Source organism: Onychostoma macrolepis, chromosome 21 (assembly GCF_012432095.1).
Source record: "Onychostoma macrolepis isolate SWU-2019 chromosome 21, ASM1243209v1, whole genome shotgun sequence".
Lineage (NCBI taxonomy): Eukaryota > Metazoa > Chordata > Actinopteri > Cypriniformes > Cyprinidae > Onychostoma > Onychostoma macrolepis.
Genome location: NC_081175.1, coordinates 10,989,497 through 11,009,426, shown reverse-complemented (window position 1 = coordinate 11,009,426; position 19,930 = coordinate 10,989,497). Strand labels below are relative to the sequence as shown.

At 35.5% G+C, this 19,930-nt stretch overlaps 1 protein-coding gene across 1 annotated transcript in view; it reads right to left on the bottom strand.

Annotated features, from left to right (window-relative positions):
* LOC131529395 (collagen alpha-1(XXIII) chain) overlaps positions 1-19,930 on the bottom strand; it is a 98,872-nt gene that overhangs the window by 48,021 nt on the left and 30,921 nt on the right. The gene's annotated exons all lie outside the window — the stretch shown is intronic.

Sequence of the window (19,930 nt, the reverse complement as noted above, 5' to 3'; positions counted from 1 at the left end):
CAACTCACAGCTGTGGCGTTTTAAGTAACACCTAAACTCTTTTTAGGGTTTTCCAGTCCAATGAGCCCAAGTGCCTGGCTTGTAGCTACTTTCTTTCAGTGCAAGTCTTCGGGTTTTTATTTTCTTATTTTATTGTTTGTCTTGTAAACATTTGAACGCTAGCACTACAGTCTTCAGCAACTGATATAAAACACACACAAAAAACAAAAAAAAACATATCAATTTGCTTTCCAAAAAACGCAGTTATTTTGATTGTAAAAACTGGATGCAGGTCAGCTGAAATGGCCACCTCATCCTTCACAGCTGTCTTGAACAATAGCTGTCTTAGTTAGAAAGATTGCAGGGCAGAATATCCGACAGAAAAACATACTGCTGTTCTCTACCTCGGATGACTTCGAAAAACAGCATGCTTATATTCTCGACTCATTTTTTCAAATAACCGATGTGGTTGGAAGGAGTCCGGGCAGCTATAATCTTATCATAATCGTTAGCGTATGGCCTCAAGAGGTGAGCGGCAAACCGTTTTACAGCCTGATCTTTTGAGTCACGTTTTGCTAGAAAATTCTAATGACAGGTTGGAACACACAACCTGACTTATCCTGTGTGAGAAGATGTTTTCTTTGCATCTCACAGTCAGAATATGACGTTTAGTATAAAATAATCATCCACAGACAGGATCATACCACAAAATCGGCTTCATTATTCTCAAGTCTGGTCTTACTTTACTACTAATAATGTAACCTGAGTGTCAAAGTAAATAGTAATGTGTACGGCACGCACTGAAATGTATCAGTTCCCTGGCACAGAGTCTATTTATAATACATTGCCAAAATAGCACAATGGTATCTGTATTACAGAATACGTTATGTTGGCTATAATAACTGATTTGGACCGAGCTTAGATTCAAATTAAGCTTTATGGCATTGGATTGGAATAAACAGCTCATTTGAGCTGATGAGCAACAGGATTTGATTTTGACACCCCGGTGTTTCACTTCAAAGAGCCCCTGCAAAGGTTGAGAAGAAAGGTATGAGCGGTTCTGGGTTTACAGTAAATGCTCTTGATTTAGTGACCATAAAGCTCTGATGGGGTGAAAACTCCATTATGAAACTCAAACATAATGAATCAAGAGAGAACTACAATATAAGGAAAAACAAGACTGAGATCAACAGGTGAACTGATATGCAATATATAATCAGATAGATTGCATTGGAAAGAGGTTTAAGTCAGTGCACACAGAATTGATTGTATTTTGTTATTTAGATTCAAACCAAAGGACGTAATAATTAGGCTTCTGAGAAAAGCATGACCTAGACCTTTCAGAAAATTATATTTAATATCCCTTTATTAAAACAACCCATGACAGCATTGTTATTCTTTGAAATCGTTTAAATCAAAGGCAAATTTTTTGGTCTTTTATGGAATGTGCAGTTTAGAGTTTACAATTAGAGAATAAGCCAGTTTTCTCCTTATTAAGGTCACATTTTCTGGAAAGTCTGATAAGTCATTATGCATCAAATTATATTTCATAAGTTCACTAATGAAGCTCCAGGTCTTTTTTGGCTTGCAGTTTTTGGCTTAACAGCTGAAGGCATCAAAACAAGCTGTCAAATAAAATGAGATATAAGCAAAAGAGAATAGACTGATCATTTTCTCCCCTTTTTCTTCCATGAGACAGAGGATCATACCCTTAAATAAAATACGCACGGCACCTCTTTGGCAAAGGAGAACACAAACTTTTGTTGAGCTTGATATCATGAAAAGCACACCTATGATGAACGAGCTGAGCTTGGCCAAATGTTCTCATAAATTTATACAGACACACATACGGGAGGCAAATCCATTGAGTTTATATATGGAGTAATAATATTTACCTCTGGCCTCTCCTGTCACTAATGAGTTCATTAAGGAGGGAATCAATGAATGTTAACACACCATTAACATTTATGCATTTGGCAGATGTTTTTATCTGAAGCAACTTGTATCGCAATTCATTTTATCAGTTTATGTGCTCCCTGGGAATTGAATCCATGACTTTAGCATTGCTAGTGCTGTGTTTTGCACCATTACTTCAGCCCTAGCAACACCATGGCCATGGGTTTGATTCCCTGGAAACTTATAAACTGGTAAAGATATCTTAAATTAAATGGGAGTTGTTTTGGATAAAAGCATCTGCCAAAAGAATAAATGTTTGAGTTACAGGAATAAAACAAAAATATCATGTCATCATGTCTTATACTAAGCAGTATCCCTTTAAGGATGGGATGCAATTCATCGAGGGGCCAACAGCAGTCAGCACATAAAGATGGTTAGTCTCTGATACCAGGGGCAACTGCATGCTGGTACCCCAGACTCCCACCTGATTTATCTGTTCATTATCATAAGGACCTCTTTTTCTTTGACTACCCTGTAAATCTCCCACAGTTCTCTGCTTTTACTTAACAGTTCAGACCCCTGCAGCATGATACAGTAAAGACACTGAACACAATATCATATAGCCTTTATCTTACCAATCGTTTCTCCTACTCCATAAAGGCTGCATTCTTTTTTTAATATTTTTTTTAAACAGCTTTATTGGCACAAGAAACAGGAAATAACGGAGACGGGGAAATGCAGGGACAGCTTTTGTATTTACTAACGTGGTTCATGAAAATAATGCTATTGTATATAAGAAAGCCTCTAGTGAAGGGAAAATGCACACCAGTTGTGAAAACATTCCCTCTGTTCATTATGCTGGCCACCATCCGAAACTTTCTCCTGCAACCCTGGGCTCAAAGCATGGAGAGAAAGAGAGAGGGGACGACAACAGGCCACTGCTCACCTAAACCAGTAAAACCCAACCAGAGGTACTATCAGGTTACTGGGAGTATTTGGATAGAATATGAATTTGCTTTAACCAATAGGCTATATTGGATATAAGCTGATACTAGAGTTTTTTTTTTTATTATTATAAAAAATATAAAAATTTATTTAATGTACAACCCCAACCCCAAAAAAAGTTGGGACATTTTGTAAAATGCAGCGAAATCAAGAATCATGTGATTTGTTAATTCCCTTTAACTTTTAATTAATTGACAAAAGTACAAAGAAAAGATTTCCAAAAATCACAAAGAATTTAGGCCTTTCACCAACTAATCTTGAGAAAAGATTCAGGGAATCCAGAGAAATATCAGTCTGTGTATAGGGCAAGGCAGGAAACCTCAGCTGAATGTGCATGACCTTTGAGCCCTCACATGGCACTGCATAAGAAACCATCCAGCTGCCACATGTGCTCAGGAGTACTTCAGAAACCCGCTGTCATTTACCACAGTCTGCTGCTGCATCAAGAAATGCAACTTGAATCTCTGTTATGCTAGGAGAAAGCTATACAGTCAAACCAAAAAATTTTCAGACACCTTCAACATTTCTCACATTATCACAGTTTATTCGCTTTAGAAAATGTTAATAGAATATGACAAGAACTCGGAATTAAACTGTGTCAGAATAAATTCATCTTGATAATGTCAGATATCTTTGATAGAAAGGTATGTAATGAATTAGGTCAAGTAGCTGTCAGCTGTTAAATTTAAGTATACAATTAGATAATACCAATTTAAGACAACCAATTACCAAGCAATGCCTAATTTTGTTCAGTCTGTGGTGTAAAAAATATTGCATTGCCACTTAAAGAAAAACAAACAAACACTTAAACAAAACATGGTTAGGTCAAAGTGTCTGAATAATTTTTGTCCCAACTTTTTATTAATTTTACTGGTAGTCCACTGTATGAAGAATTTTTTGTGTATAACATGTCACAGTTTACTTTATTTTGGTATCCTCATTTACGTAAATGAACTATAGTGTGTCTGAATAATTTTTGGTTTGACTGTACATCAGTTTTATGCTGTCTGGTTCTCTGGGCCAGAGCTCATCTCAGATAGTCAAAAAGACAGTGGAAATGTATGCTGTGGTCAGATGAGTCCATGTTTCACTTTGTTCTTGGGAAAACCAGACTTCAAATTCTCAGTCCTAGAGACCAAAGGGAGCATGCAGACTTTAACCAGCGATAGATGCAAAAGCAAACAAGACATGTCATTCGTGCGAAGGTACCACTGACATGGAGATTGTACAGAGACATAAACTGCCATTAAGATGACGTCTTTCATGGGAAGTCCATGGATATTAGATCAAGACAATGCCAGGTCTCATTTTGCATGTGCTACAACAGCATGGTTTCGTAGACACGCAGATGTGACTGACTAGCCAGCAGATCTGTGTCCTATTGAAAATGTATGGCCCATCATGAAAAGGAGAATCAGACAATAATGTCTACAGACTGATGAGCAGCTGAAATCTTGTATCAAGCAAGACTGGTCAAAAATTTTGCATGCACTTTGACAATTAGTATCCTCAATTGTCAAATGATTAAACATTGTGATTAAAAGGACTGGTGATGTGACAGAGTGTTAAACATGCCTCTGTCCCAGCTTTTTTGGAGTTGGTCAGTGAATTAAATAAAGGTTAAAGAGAATTAACAAATCACAGATTCTTGATTTTTATTGCATTTACAAAATGTCCCAACTTTTTTTGGAATTGGGGTTGCAATTATATTTATACTAAGCGAAAAAATGTAATAATTCTACATTATAAGTATAGTAATAAATAAAAATGTATTTCTACATTTAGACGTTTGTCATCTAATGCACACTTGAATCTTTGGTTACACTTTATTTTAAACTGTCTTTGTTACAGTGTTACATTTAAGTTTTGATTAATATTAATTAACTACATGCACTTACTATTAGGGTTAGGATTAGGGTTTGGCTTAGGTTTACTTGCATGCCATTATGCATAATTTATTGTTATTGAAATAGTATGTGCAAGTAACGTGTAACAAGAACACCTTAAAATAAAGTGTTACAGAATCTTTATTTAACTCATAATTAATAACTAATAATTTTGCAGCACTGTCATATGTAATCTTTAGCATCAATCAAAAATGCATCATCTTATCATTATGAGTAGAATTTTAATATTGTTGCACCCCTTATTATGACTTAATTGCATTTCATTAATATATAGACTGTCTGTTTTCCCCTAATGATTGACTCTAAAACTGTCAAAAGTTATAGAAAATAATGTTTTGATTGTTTATCCTAGTTAATGTGTCTGCTTTTTTCAGTTCACAGTATGCAATGTTTTAGTTTAAAATAATGACTATACTGGTGTAATAATGGTCACTTTAATAAATATATGTCCATTAAAGTAAGTGGGGTTTGGTGTTGGTTAAGGGTAAAGTCGGGACGGTTCACTGAAAAGAATTGTCATTATTAACTCTAAAGATATTTAAAGATTTTTTAAAGAAAGTTTTTGACTATTTTTGTCCATATAGTGCAGTTTCTGTTTAAGTTTAGGATTTGACCTTGTAATGTTTGTTTTTTCACTTTAATAAACCACCTAATGGGATTCACTTAACCGCTGTCCAGCTCATTCAAAATGATTTCCTCTGACCGCTGGGTCATCACTACAGGGTCCAAAACAACATTGGACTCTAGTAATTTTCATTGTATGGGGAGAAAAGAAAAAAAAAACCTCTGAATAACTTCTTTTGTGTTATTCAGGCGACATGAGTACATGATGGCAGAAGTTTTACTTGTGGGTGAACTATCCTTTTAATGCTAACTGATAGGCCTGTGGGGGTACGGAAGACAAAAAAGGTTGGGGAACAACTGTCTGCGTGTATCCTCCTGGCCTCTAGAGAAGACAGACGCTGTGCATATGTAGACAGACTGGGGGAGATCTCAAGGTTGGGAGGTTCCAGATGGCTCCAGATGTGGCGACCTGGTGTTTTCACAGGCTGTAAACAGCACTCCCATTGGACGGCCCCAGAGTCTGAGACATTTCTGTCACCCAGCTGAACAGACACAGCTAATGCTGATATGAAAGCTGCCCAGAGGGGATCTCAGCAGGGAGGGTGTCATTGTTTAGAAGAGTGAAGACGGTGGAGAATGAGCCGGTGAAGACAGATCTCTGGCCCACGGAGGAAAATTAAAGCTGCATATCCTATTTCTGCGGTCTTCTGCTTTAGCACCCCTAGAGTTCTAGACAATATCGAGACTCCATGCGATACATGTCATGTAAATACTCCTTCTTTTGTGGATTGTTTCAAGTGGACACATGTAGATATACAGTACAGAAGAAGGTTATAGTATACGGCTTCTTGTGTATTTGATGCATGCAGGGAAGTGAATGTGCACACATAAATATCTTATGTGATGTGTGCATATGTTTTGTGTTTTCAAAGACTGTTCTTAAGAGGTGAAAAGAACCCAAGTGCTCATAACTTTGAGAATAATACCCACTGACAGCTCAATAATTCTTCCCCTTCCATTAGGAATGAAAGATTGTTATTGTTATGCCACTATAAAGAGGGTTTGTATATGACAACGCTATAAATCTTAAAATGAAGTTGAAGCAAGAGGAGGAAGAAAGGCTATAAAGGAAACATAAACATTTGAGCAACATATGAAATAATAGAGAAGTCAGCAGAAATAGATAATTTACTCACCGTCATGTTGTTTCAAACCTGTATGAATTTTTTCTTTAGAATTATATTCACATTAAGCTGCATTATTACATAATTATTAAAAATTATCCTGAATAAAAGATTAGCTTTGAAGTCATAAAACACTTATTTAAGTTAATCTTTAAGTTTTAATATCTAAGTTTAAAAACTTGTTAAACATAATCTTTAGCGAAATGAATATCCATTTTATAAAAAATGTACATTTTAATGTTATATCTACATTCACTTTTAACATTTAAAACAATTGGTTTTAGTTTTAAGTGTTTATTTTTCATTTATTTATACAAAATAGTAGGTCTATACAATTTTTGGTAACACTTTATTTTAAGTTCTCTTAACTAGTTGCTTATTAGTAGTAATTAAGCACATATTAATTCCTTATTCTACATCCCTAATCCTACCCAATACCTAAACGTAACAACTACCTTACTAACTATTAATAAGCAGCAAATTAGGAATTTATTGAGGGAAAAGTCGTAGTTAATAGTGAATAAGTGTTCCCTATTCTGAAATGTTACCCAATTTTTATAGCTGCCATTTATCAGTTATCAGCCATAATATTATCAGCCTGAGTTTTAATATTGTTGCATCCCTACAAACCTAACTGTATTTAACAGCTCTGTAGATAACTGTATTGTATAACACAAATACATTATCTGAAAACAAATTTTAATAACTTATGTGGTTTTCATTCTCAATACATGTACATTTTTATATATTTTTACTTGAAAAAAAGAAAAATCCTTTTTTTTCTTAAACCTAAAATCAATTCACATCATTTATGCTGATCTGTTTTGAATAAGACACAGTTTGTGATTCATCTCTGTTTTCAGAACATTTTGTTCAAGCACTTCACCCATCAGAGAGCAACTCAAACAGTAAGTGAGAGCAACCTTCTATTAGTCAACAGTAAAACCGCCACTTTCAATAGAAGTGCTCTGATTCTCCTCTCCTGTGCTTGGCCATGTACCGCAGCATGTTTCCTTTGGCACCACAGAACACAGTTAAGTTTGGAAGTGCATCATTATAGTATTAGTGAAAAATTTGATATGTATGCGTTACTCACTTAATAAAGGCATGTGGTGCTGGCATTTCATATCTACTGTATACTTAAAAATGATCCTGGGACTGATATTGGACTACAGATTTGATCTGGACTGAAAACTAGTATTTTTTTTCAAAGGAAAATTTAGGAAAGATAAAAGAAGTCTCTTATCCTCACCAAGGCTGTATTTAGGTGAATTAAAAAAAAAAAAAAAAAAAAATAGGATTGTGAAATATTGTTACAATTTAAAATAATTGTTTTCTATTTTATTTCAAATGTAATTTAATTCTGTAATGGCAAAGCCATTACTCCAGTCTTCAATGTCACATTATCCTTCAGAAATCATAAGGATTCTTTAGTATTAATTAGAAATAAAATAAAATAAAATAAAAAATAACCTACAATTTTTACTGACCCCAAACTTATGAATGATATTCATTCAACTTTTGTATCTCACACTATACCTCAGATAAATTTAATTGAGTATGATTTACCATTTTAATGGAAGGGGGAAAATTGTTGACATGTAATTGTGGGCAGTTATGCATTGATATCTGTCTGGCGTCAGAATGCTGCAGAATTGCAGAACGAGAAGACTTATTTTAAAATAAATGGTCTTTTTTCACCGAGGTGGTTTTGAGTACTGAAATGACCCATTTTCATTGAACAATGAACTCTTTTATCTAAAAGAAAATCAATGAAAACTTGATTCCTCGTGGTATGACCCCTTTAAGTGAGGTCATACGGATGGAAAACCCACAAATCTACTGACGTAACATACGAAGCTGTGAAAAGGCCTTTGTCTTTTTTTAGGTAGAGGCTTTACATAAAAAGACTGAAGTATATCAGATTCACACAAGCTGCCAAGATACATCAAAATGCACCATCACGTCTTGTGGAGAAAATGACGACATACAGTAAATAGTGTGATGTTTTCTGTAAAGTGGTACTATACAGGAAATTTGCAATATACCGCAACAATGTTTTCTTTGGAATAGCTAGTACCTCTTTTCTTCTCTTTCTCGCTCTCTTTCTTGTGCACACAAACACAAATACAGCAGTGGAAAAATATGTCTGACCATATGCAAACTAGATCTGGGATGAGTTGTCCACAGATTCCAAGACGGCCATCTGATCTTCCTGTCTCCTTCAGACACCCCACTAAGAAATGACAGGCTTTATAATTCAACAACAAATACTGAACGCCCCATGAAAGGCCCGAGCATTTTCTCCATCTTCTGATTTATTTGGATCTCTGACATCCAGCAAAGCATGAATGAAGCCACATAATGAAGTTTTAGAGGTATGTTTATCTTTCTGAACAATGCCATCCATTGTCTCCTCAAAGACATACTTGAGAATACTGCATATAATTGTGAAGTATGTTTTCATCTATGTGCACATAATTGATTTCATTCCTCTGTGGTTCCAGATGGGGGACAATGGGGTTTGCACCTATCATGTGATCGCATCAAACTGTTAGTCTCTGGAGAAATGATGGGCTGTAAAGTCGACTCCTTCATCTGACTGAAGGGTTTAGAGCGACTGGGATATTTACATGCATATCAGAAGAATACAGTCCATGTGCACTGATGACATAAGAGTGAGCCGGACAAATCCAGCCTGATATTATAAGGAAAACGCTTTTGAAAACATAACAGGTCTTGAACTGACTGTAGATGGCTGTGGCATCAATATATTTTAGCAACAGCGTTGCTACAAAGACCTCTGCAAAAGGGAAGTTATTCTGGACTCCAGATGGAGCAACAAAATATGCCATACAAACACTGAAGCAGAAATTACACACATTCGAGTTATGTGAACAGAATCTTATTTCTGCAGTTTGTGCTATCAATCTTACCACTGGTTTATTTTTAATTGCATAATTGCAGAACCTAAAATATACACCCCGAGAGCTCAGTGTGGTAGCTGTGTGTGTGTGAAATGATTCATCCACCTGTTTGGTATATGAGTGTCTGCGGTAGGTAGGACAGACCAGAGCAAAGAGAACAAACATCTGAACCATTCAGAGGACCACAGCGCTCAGTGTTGTGGATATGCAATCTGTGTCCCTCAGAAAGCACTACTAGCAAACAAATTTTTTCATTTCACATGAGAAAAAAGAAGTGTGATGGGTGTGATTTTTGGCAGTCATTCCATTTTTGACATACAACAATAGTTCATAGTGGCCAGGGGCTGTCAAGTCCCCAAAAGAACCACAAAAGTCATCCATATGTCTTGTGCTTACAGTATTTAAAGTCCTTTATAGCAATATGATAGCTGTGTGTCAGAGGCAAAATGAAAATTATTGCCATTGCCCAATCCTGTGGCCCAAATTTGCATCTAGAACAAAAATGTTAGACTACTACACAAAAAGTGTTTTTTGACATTAGTGATTTTTGAACAGATAGGAAGATTATTGGTCCCACTTTATGTTTGGTTGCCTTAACTAAACTACTTTGTACTTACTTTTAAATTAATCATTTGGTACAATGCACTTATTGTGTACATACATGTTTTTACATTGTACTTATATTTTTTTAAATACCTATATGTAATTACATCTGTAATTAATTTATGTAATTACATTTATACTTACACTGTTGACCCATCCCTTACACCTTAACCCATCCTTAAACCTACCCATACTACCAAACCTTACCCCTATCCCACCCCAATAGCAGCAATAGTGTTTTGCAATACAGTATGAACACAATAAGTACATTGTACTTATTTTTTATGTAAGTACATAGTAGTTAAGGCCACCTAATATAAAGTGTGACCAGATTATTAGTGAATAACAATTTTAATTTTAGTCTATTTATCACACAAAGTACCATTTTTATGTTTGGGTAACTATTCCTTGTGTTTAGGTCAGTTTGATTCATATTTTAACTATACTTGAACTACATTTTCCCACTTATGGTCATGAATGTGCATTCAAAATTCTGACACATAAATGTGTTCTGGAAAGGATGTACAAATTTTGTGCCTATGATGGTGTTAGTGGTCCAATAGACCTTCACTGGTTTCCATGCAACTTGCCAAAAATCAACTGTTTGAAAAACAGTAAAAAGTTAGCTAAAAAATATAAAACCTTTCTTGTATCTTGTCAAAGACAAAAATATGAATTATATATTTGGGGTCAATTTGACCCCTAGCAGAGGAGGACATGTTAACACAGCAGGCAAAATTCTCATGAAGAAAATATATTTTGCAAATAGCGACTCAACGGAGTTTTTGAGTCTGACATATTTATGTCAGTGCTCTAAGTGTAGTTTTCACACCCAAGAAGACATTCTTCCTGAAATCCAAAGATTTAAGGGCTGAGATAAGGGCCAGAATTAGTGACCATGAATAGAAAAATAAATTGTTTGCGTAATGATTTAGTATTTTACACAACTGGACAACATCTGCGATCCAACAGATCCATCCTACAGATATTTGCACAATCAAAACATTAGAAGCATTTGTAGTTAGCTTTTGGGGAAAACAACACACTGCACAAGAATAAAGGCCTGCTTTCTGGCAAAACTTAAGAGAGCCAAGACCAAAACAACAGAGGCAGGGTGAGGACAAACAACATTCAAAATAAATTTGAAACAAGCTTCTTCTTTTTCATAGAGTACAAACATCAATTTGTCACAGTTATGAAGTAAACTGTGTTTGTTGAATATGCAACATGCTCATTGTTGGAAGTTGCCCCATATTGTGCCTGCCAGACTGACATATAAGCCTAACCACAAATCTACTCCTAACTTTAACCATACTGAGCCTGTAAGGCTGATCAGAGGGGTAACTTGCATATATTGTGGCACAATGAATTGCTTCCAGAATTACTATATCAACCTGATATATTCAGGAAGTAATTTGAAATGAAACATATAGCCACTGCAAATGATAAATACAACTCATTACTCCCTATTACTCTAAAATTGACCTGACAAAGAAACCTTCTTGTGAAGAACAAGAGGTTATGACCAAAAAAACTGAGATTTCATGTGCATTAATTTAGGTGCAAGTTGAAAAATCAGTGTACAAAGAAAAATGGTCCCTGAAGAGAGAAAATGTGTAAACAGAATAACACAAGACTACCAAGTAGATTTCCCAGAAGTCAAATTATAATCAGCTATGCTGTAGCAAGAGAATTCAGTGGTAATATAATCCAGACACACTCAAATTTGAGTGCTGGATGATTGGCAAGGGTGAACATGTTTATTTTAAACTATAATACAGTCTACTAAATGTTTAAAGCAATATTATGGGCTTAATACATTTTAAGCTCAACAACATCTATGGCATGCTATTGATTACCACAGAAAATCATTTTCAACTCAGCTTGTAAAGGCAAAAAAAAAATGTTTACAGAATGATTTTATGCTTGCCCCGAAGACTTCCATTGTAAGAGCATAACTGGCAACACATTTTGCTTCTTTTTACAAATGAATATCAAGTCTGGGTGGAATGACAGCAGGTTTAGTCATCACATGTTGATGATACCTGTAAGTGTTTTGGAGAATGGATGAATAAATGAATGTTGATGATAAATTCATTTGTTTATGATAAATAAAAAAACATTATCCGCAAAATTATATACAGTATATACCAGGGCTATTCAACTCCAGTCCTTGAGGGCCGCTGACCTGTGAGTTTAGCTCCAGCCCTAATCAAACACACCTGAATCAACTAATCAGGGGGTGGCTGCATAAAGTGCTTAATCTTCAAAATTAGTCATCTTTTTTTCCATCAAGACTGGTCTTTTTTTTACTGAATGGTTATTGGTTTTTAACAGGAATAACATACAAAATAACAAATTTATAAATTTACATAAATCAAGCATAAAAACATAACCAACCAAACCACCCCCAAGATAGTGTGCATATATGACAACAGCATTAAATTTTTTAAAGAAATGACTACACTTTCCAAGTTTTGTCTGCCTGGCCGAGCGCTAAAATTTATTTTGTTGAGTCTGGAAAGATGGCAAAAAAGCAGACCAGATACATCTAAAAGTATCCACATTCACCTTAAGTGATGCACTAATTCTTTTAAATGGAAGTATACTGTAAATCTCTTAAAACCACTGGGGAATTGAATGTGGTTTATCTTTAATCCAATTAAGTATGATACATCTTTGGGCAATGAAAAGCAACTTCTGAGCAAGACTTAAGTCCTCTGGTGCAAGTGTCAAGTTATTGTATCCCAGACTTAAGATGAAGAACCAAGGTATATGGTCATAACTTTTAAAGTCAGTTACATAAAAGGTAGATTTGTCTAAATTTAAATCTGAAAAGTAAAACTGATCAAGACTTGACTAGCTGCTAGTTGGTTAAACTAGCTCTTAAAAAACAGTCTTAACATAGTAGCTATGTTTATGCAACTGGACCCAGAGTCTTCAGGATTACTTAAAAATTACAGGCAGGTGTGTAAAGGAACTAAACTCTGCAACTGAACAGCCCTGCTATATAATGTTACTGTAATATAAAAATACGTATACTGCATTCCAGACGAAGACGGAGTTGGAAATTAGATTTGAATTTACAATTTCTGACTTCTGTACACTTCAATCAGTCTTGCATTTGTACACATATGTGCACCATAAAATGACTCCCCCCAAAAAATATATTATAAGCTTAATGTCATGCTGTGAGGGATAAAACAGTGCATTCAATGGATGGTACTTATGTTTACCAACATACCGATTGTTCAGCTGACAAAATGTTTTTTTCCAAAAAAAAAAAAAAAAAATTAGTAGACAAAACTCCATAAAAGAGTTCTGAAAGTTGTAAGTTGCGAAAAATATGTGATCTAGGACCTTTATACAGTGCGTGTCAGTAAGTCAATTCCTCACACAGCTTCATTTTCATATGCATTAAATTCAATATGGTGTCTAACCTGACTAATGTCTATCTATCCCCCAGTTTCACAGACAAGGTTTAAGCCTAGTCTCAGACTAAAATGTAAGTCTCAGCTATTTCAACTGAAAGAAACTTGCATTGACTGATCTTAAAATATATCAGTGCCTTTGTTTTGTCTCAAGATGACACATTTATAAAAACTACTTAAATGTCCTAATTGAACTATGGCCTAATCCTGGTTTAATCTAAACCCTGTCTGTGAAACCGGGCCTATGCTTGTTAATTGCCTCCATCTTTGAAATGGCATCAATTGGCACTTCTCACTGAGATCTAGATTGAATGTTTTGGTCATACTGGCCACCATAAAAGATACAAGTCAAAATACTTTCCTTTATAAATTCCTTTAAAACAAGCCCTATTAACAGTATGTCACAATAGTGTAAGTCTTTCTCTGATCATCGAGTCTTCTGATTTCCACCATTCTCACAAGGGTGGCCAAGGTTGACTCTTTCAGTGAGAGAGCGCACAGGTTTTTAATAAGCGCCTATCTTCACCTGGTCATTGGCTAACAGAGCAGTCATCACCCTGGTCCACTGGGCCCCAGTATCACTCACACAACTTGAGAGGAAACGCAGCATGGAGGAAGCCCATGGTTCAACTCAGCAAGGGGTGCAGATCTCCGCTGGTGTAATGAGGAACAGCATTTTGTGCTTACTGTAGCGATAATGATGCGGTCAGTTAAGTAGTTTACCAACTCACATGGGGATTTGTGTGGATTAAGACAATCTAACCATTCAAATTGAGTAGAAATGATCGACTAAAAGATGAAAAACATGTGTTTGATGATCCATTTGATGGGCTACATCTGAGAGGCTCTTTAATATGGAAATACCGAAATGAAAACAAAATGCATCCATCACTCTGCTCACAAAATATCTGTAAAATGCTGAGCCGGTCCAACCACGCAGGTCATGTGGTAATTTTCTCTCTGTGATAAAGCTCTCCAGAGTCGAGGCTGTATTCCTGCAAGCGGAACTCAGAGAATGCCACTGTGATCCATGTAAAATTGTTCATATCTGTGGCTGATTATGGTAAGATACTCCAGAGGATGATTTAGAGGCGTAATTCTGGGAGATACTTTCATGCAGAACAAGAGGAAGGTCAGGAGGTGCAATACTTCGATTAAACTTTTGGGAAACAAATGACAAGAAAGAGAAAAACACTTCCTAAGGACATGAATAATTCCTCAAATCATATGGCTTGTTGAGGAGATGTGCTACTACTTTTCTAAATGATAAGTAATAATGTCTGTCTGGCGAAAGGACGGAAAATCCCACTGACTTAAATTGGCAGAGGAATCCAAACTATATTTATACTGTAAAAATTTTTACTGAAAGTGTTTGACAGTAAAAACATTCAAATTGTTAATTCTAAGTTACCTTACCATATGCAATAATAAAATATATATATATATATAATTGGTTTAACGTTGCATTATAATTGCATTTTTTTACATTACAAAACATATTTACATTACAATACATTACATTAACATTTTTTACATTACAAAATATAATTTACAGTTTAATTCTGTAAAATACTGAAAAAGAAAATGCACACTTTCACAGTAAATTATTATTATTATTTTATTTAAAACATAAGCCACATTGCATTTATTTACAGTAACAAACATGTTGCCATGACTTATAGATCATAGGCCTATCATTTTTTACAGTAAACTGACTAACTGAAAATGAGACAGTCACTATATTTTTTACAGTGACTTTCTAGTAACCACAGCAGCCAATTTTTACTATAAATTTAAAATGATATTTTTCAGAGTGTAGGAAACAGAATATCATAAAGATTTTGAAAGGGGCACTTTTGACTTACCCCTTAGCAAGCAAGCATTTGTGTGAAAGCCTCTTGTTTATCTTTGTGCTCTACTCACAGTTGTAAAGCCTTACTACTCCATGGGATCTCTGCACAGATGTGCCGAGGCACCCGTGAACTGTATACATTCCAGCCTACACTGATATAACACTGCTAACAGCATCATATCTGAGTAACCTGCACCAGCTTGTGCAAATAAATTACCCGAAAACAGCTCTTATAGCCCTTTTATCCAGCTTTAATCCAACCACATGAACACTCTGCCTGCATCCCTACCATCTGACCGTGTGTCAACAGCATGATTCGGCTCACTGCAGTCTGACCACATAACACGTGACGATCTGGCCTGTGCTGTCATGATAGCTGCATTACATTTGCTTCAGTGGACAGGTCAGTTTTAGAAAAATAAAAATGTTTAAAAATGTGTTACACATTTCACTGTCTGGACTTCAGGGATCTCCAAACTCAACCACTTCCATCATCTGTGCACACATGGAGAGACAAGACACACTACACATTGACCCCTGAGAGAGTGACAGAGAAGGAGAATTGAAGCAAGATAAACAAACAAAAAGGAGAAACAGAAATGTTTCATAGTATCAAATCATATTATAATAATGTAAGTTATTGAAATGCATTAAAAGATGCATAATCTTTTTGTGGTATTTGGGGCTTTTACTTCTAGCTTTGTGAAAAAGAAGTGCAATCAACTGTATTGAATGTGAGCAAGTACATATTTGAGCAAGTACATAACCAGCCAGTGTTCAAAACTATTGTCTTACTTTAGCCCGATTCACTACGGTTAGTTTATAATAATTTTTTCTAATTTGAGTGGTACGGGTAGCTTTTCATGGGAAATTCGAGCATGGCCCTGCGTCATTACGTCACGTCTGTAAATATAAGGAAGTTGTCCTGGCTACTAGGCTATCGCGTGTGAGGATCCTGCAGGTGGCAGATCATTTATAGCCTTCTCACAGCAGCTAGAATAATTAAATGTATCATTTTGATGGCGGATTGTAATCCAGAGAGGATTATGTTCTTATGAAACACATGTGAATGAAATTAAATTATATTCCAGTTTTAAATGTGCTTCTGATTACAGATAGCCTGGGATTACACAAGATTTGTATTTTAAACAATACCAGTTCGAAGGGAGCATAGTTTGCTTTTTGGGTTAAAATAACTTCTTAATATGAAATTCGAATGGCATGACAATTAGATTAGACTGTACAGAAATTGAAATATATACGTTAATACACAGTATACTCATAGTCACGCAATGCTGATGCTGTTAACATTATTAATTTGAGAATAAAGTATAACAATAATAATTTGCATGGTTTGATGTGATATGAGCTAACCGGACGTTAGATTTAATCACCATTGGTAGCGCGATTTACTGTAATGCTTTTTTCCTTAGTTGGTCAGAACAAATGTGGCAGACTTGTTGCTTACTTGTTCAGATGACAATCTATGGTGAAAATTCTTATTTGGGTCATATATTCCAAGACGTAGGCTAGAATCTATGATTCCGAAGTACAGTAAATATCCACACTGGTACGGTGACTGACAGCAACACATTCACCTAAAAACATTAGATTCATCCGCGCTGGAGCCATGCTGGTGCACATCCCACGCAAGGAAGATAATTCTGCAAGCAGCTGCAATTCCAGGTTTTCAAACAGAGTTGGCGACAAAGAGGCAAAACTTACAGACTGCAGCTTTAAATAAATAAGCTTATTTTGACGTGCTGGTAAAACACTAAATACGAAATTGTAGTGTGTTATTCAATATTACACTTAAATTGTATTTATTTTAAATGTACTAAATTTCAACTTCATCATTACAAATGTGAAGTCACAAATATGTGACAAATCAAAGTGTATTTTATTTTACCTTTGAGAATGTAACTTTGCAGATCTTTTGTATGCTCAAACAGCAACATTACACACAAGTTAAAAAAGAGAAAAGTCATAATAGAACCCCTTATAAATTAATGCAAAAATAGATGCAATGATAATATCTGACACTGCATAAATGCTAAGTTATGTCATGAAACTCTAGATGGTGCAGACTGATGGGTCGTTATTGCAAACTGATGATACTCACAGCATTAAACTACTAAGCACAAACTGATTGCTTAATGTTGCATACGCAGCCAAAGAGTTTGCTACTTTACATTTAAATGGCTATTTAGCATTCACTAGAGCAGTTCACAGCACACTTTCTGAGTTCCTCTGAAACCCTCCACCTTCCCCAGCTCCACCTGTATAGATCTGCTACGGGTTATTATATATGATACTTGTGCACCAGCAGTATGTCTTAAATATTCACAGCACTGTATCAGTGTATGAATTGGCAGAGCAAATTTCTGTACTTGCTTTGCAGCAGCTGTCTTGATAGAAAATGTCATAGAAAACCAACTTCACATTATTGAAATAAAGAGTCCTCATTGGTTTGCCCCTTCTTTCTGAACCAAAGATGTTGTGGTAGATGTTAACAAGCTGAGAGGGGAGAGTTTTTGAAGCATCTATTAAACTCTGGGCAGAGTAATTGAGAGCAGATTGTGTCAAAAGCAGGAATGAACAGATTCCTCTGAGAATTGCAAACAATTATGTATATGATTTCCAGCCCTCTTTAGATGGCTCTTTAGATGGGATATGTGCATACAATATGTTTGCGTTTGAATGACCCAAAGTATTAAATATTCAAAATTTTGGACTTCAGCACTAGTTCCGCATGGTTAAAGTGCATTAAGCACAAAATTAGTTGTTCCAATTTAGCAGGCTTTAAGTATACCAGTTTAGTATACAAAAATTATAACTGCAGGGTATTTTTATTAAGTACATAAATATGTAAATGTATTTTTAGTATACGTAGCATGAAATAAATGTATTTTAAAATCATTTTAGTATATTTCTCTTTCGCTTGGGCTACCATCTTAGGGCTTCTTCTAAGTAGTTAAAAAGTTCTGTGAATATACATCAAGCTCTTCCTGTTTGTGTTTGTATGTGTCAGAGCTGCAAGGCCCTGGATAAGTCTGTCAGTCATCGGCTCTGATATCCTCTCACCTCTTTCGACACAAAGACGTTCTCCCAGCATCCATTCCTGGCAGGGTCATGACCTCTGTACCTCCTGACCGGAGATGTGAGGTTGAATGACAGAGATACTCCTTGGGAGAGCAAAAAGATCACTGGTGCTCCACTAACAAGCCATAGCAAATCATTCAAAGCAGTGCCCACATCTGTTTGATGTGCATATATACTAAAAATCCTAATCCTAAAAAATTAGCCAATATTAAGCAAATAATTGTTCATGCTCATTTCCCCTATTTTTACACTTAAATTGCCTTTGCTGTCATCTACTGATTTAATGTTTTTGACAGCAGCATTTATTTGATTGAAAATACAGTAAAACTCTAATATTGTGAAATTTTACAATTTAAAATAACTATTTTCTATTTTAAAATATATTAAAATGTAATTTATTCTTGCAAAGTTGAATTTTCAGCAGGCATTTGTCCACTCTTCAGTGTCACATGATCCTTCAAAAATCATTCTAATTTGCTGACTTTGTGCTGAAGATTTATTTATTTATTTATTTTATATTTTCAATGTTGAAAACAGTTATGCTGCTTAATATTTTTGTGGAAACTGTGATACTTTTTTTTTCTGACCCCAAACTTTCGATCAGTTGTGTACATTATAATGTTGTGATGCATAAATCATAACTTGAACCAATTAACATGAGTGATTATAGAATATTAGATATATTACAGACTTTTAATATCTATCATTTATCATTATTAGCTATAACAACAATTAAAAGCCAATTTAATAGCCCTAATTTTAATATTTATTATCTCTAGTTTTGCACATAATGCAGTAAATGTGTTCACAATATAAAGTAACATACATCAATATTAACTAAAACAAGTCAGTTTACAGTAAGTTTCCCAAAACTTTCCCAAACAGCTTGTACACATGTCAGAGGTGAAACCCAGACCTGCCATCTTCAGTGACATTTAGCTCCAGAAAGTGCAGGTGATTTATACTGCCAGAATTTAGTAGCAAAACATTCAGCTGTGCTGGTCTTCGTCAGGGTCATTCATGGCTAACCTCTGCTCTCTAGTTCTACCTCCACCCCAAAAAACCCTCCGCTGTCTTCACCCACCACCCTGACAGCTGGCCACACATGAGACACACTGAACGCTCAACAGTGAAGCTTCCCCATTAGCAGAAAGTGCAGTTTCATACACATTCCCCAGCCAGCCAGTCTCTGCTGGGCTCCAGCGGGGTCTCAAGCACAGGGAGAAAATCAGCACATTCTGAAGTGGGGAATTCAAGATTAAAAATAGAATTGTTTGGTTTCTCAGAGTCCATTGAATTGGAGATCACAACTAAAACGGTCTGTTCCCCAGATTGCTTATCATAACAGAAAGCAAGGCCCATTTTTCTTTACAGCATATCATTATTACATAAGCCCATGGTCAGACTATTAGAAGAGATGACTCTTGTGGTGCCTGTGGTCTGTGATGAATCCTGACAAGGCGACTTACTGGTAAAAAAC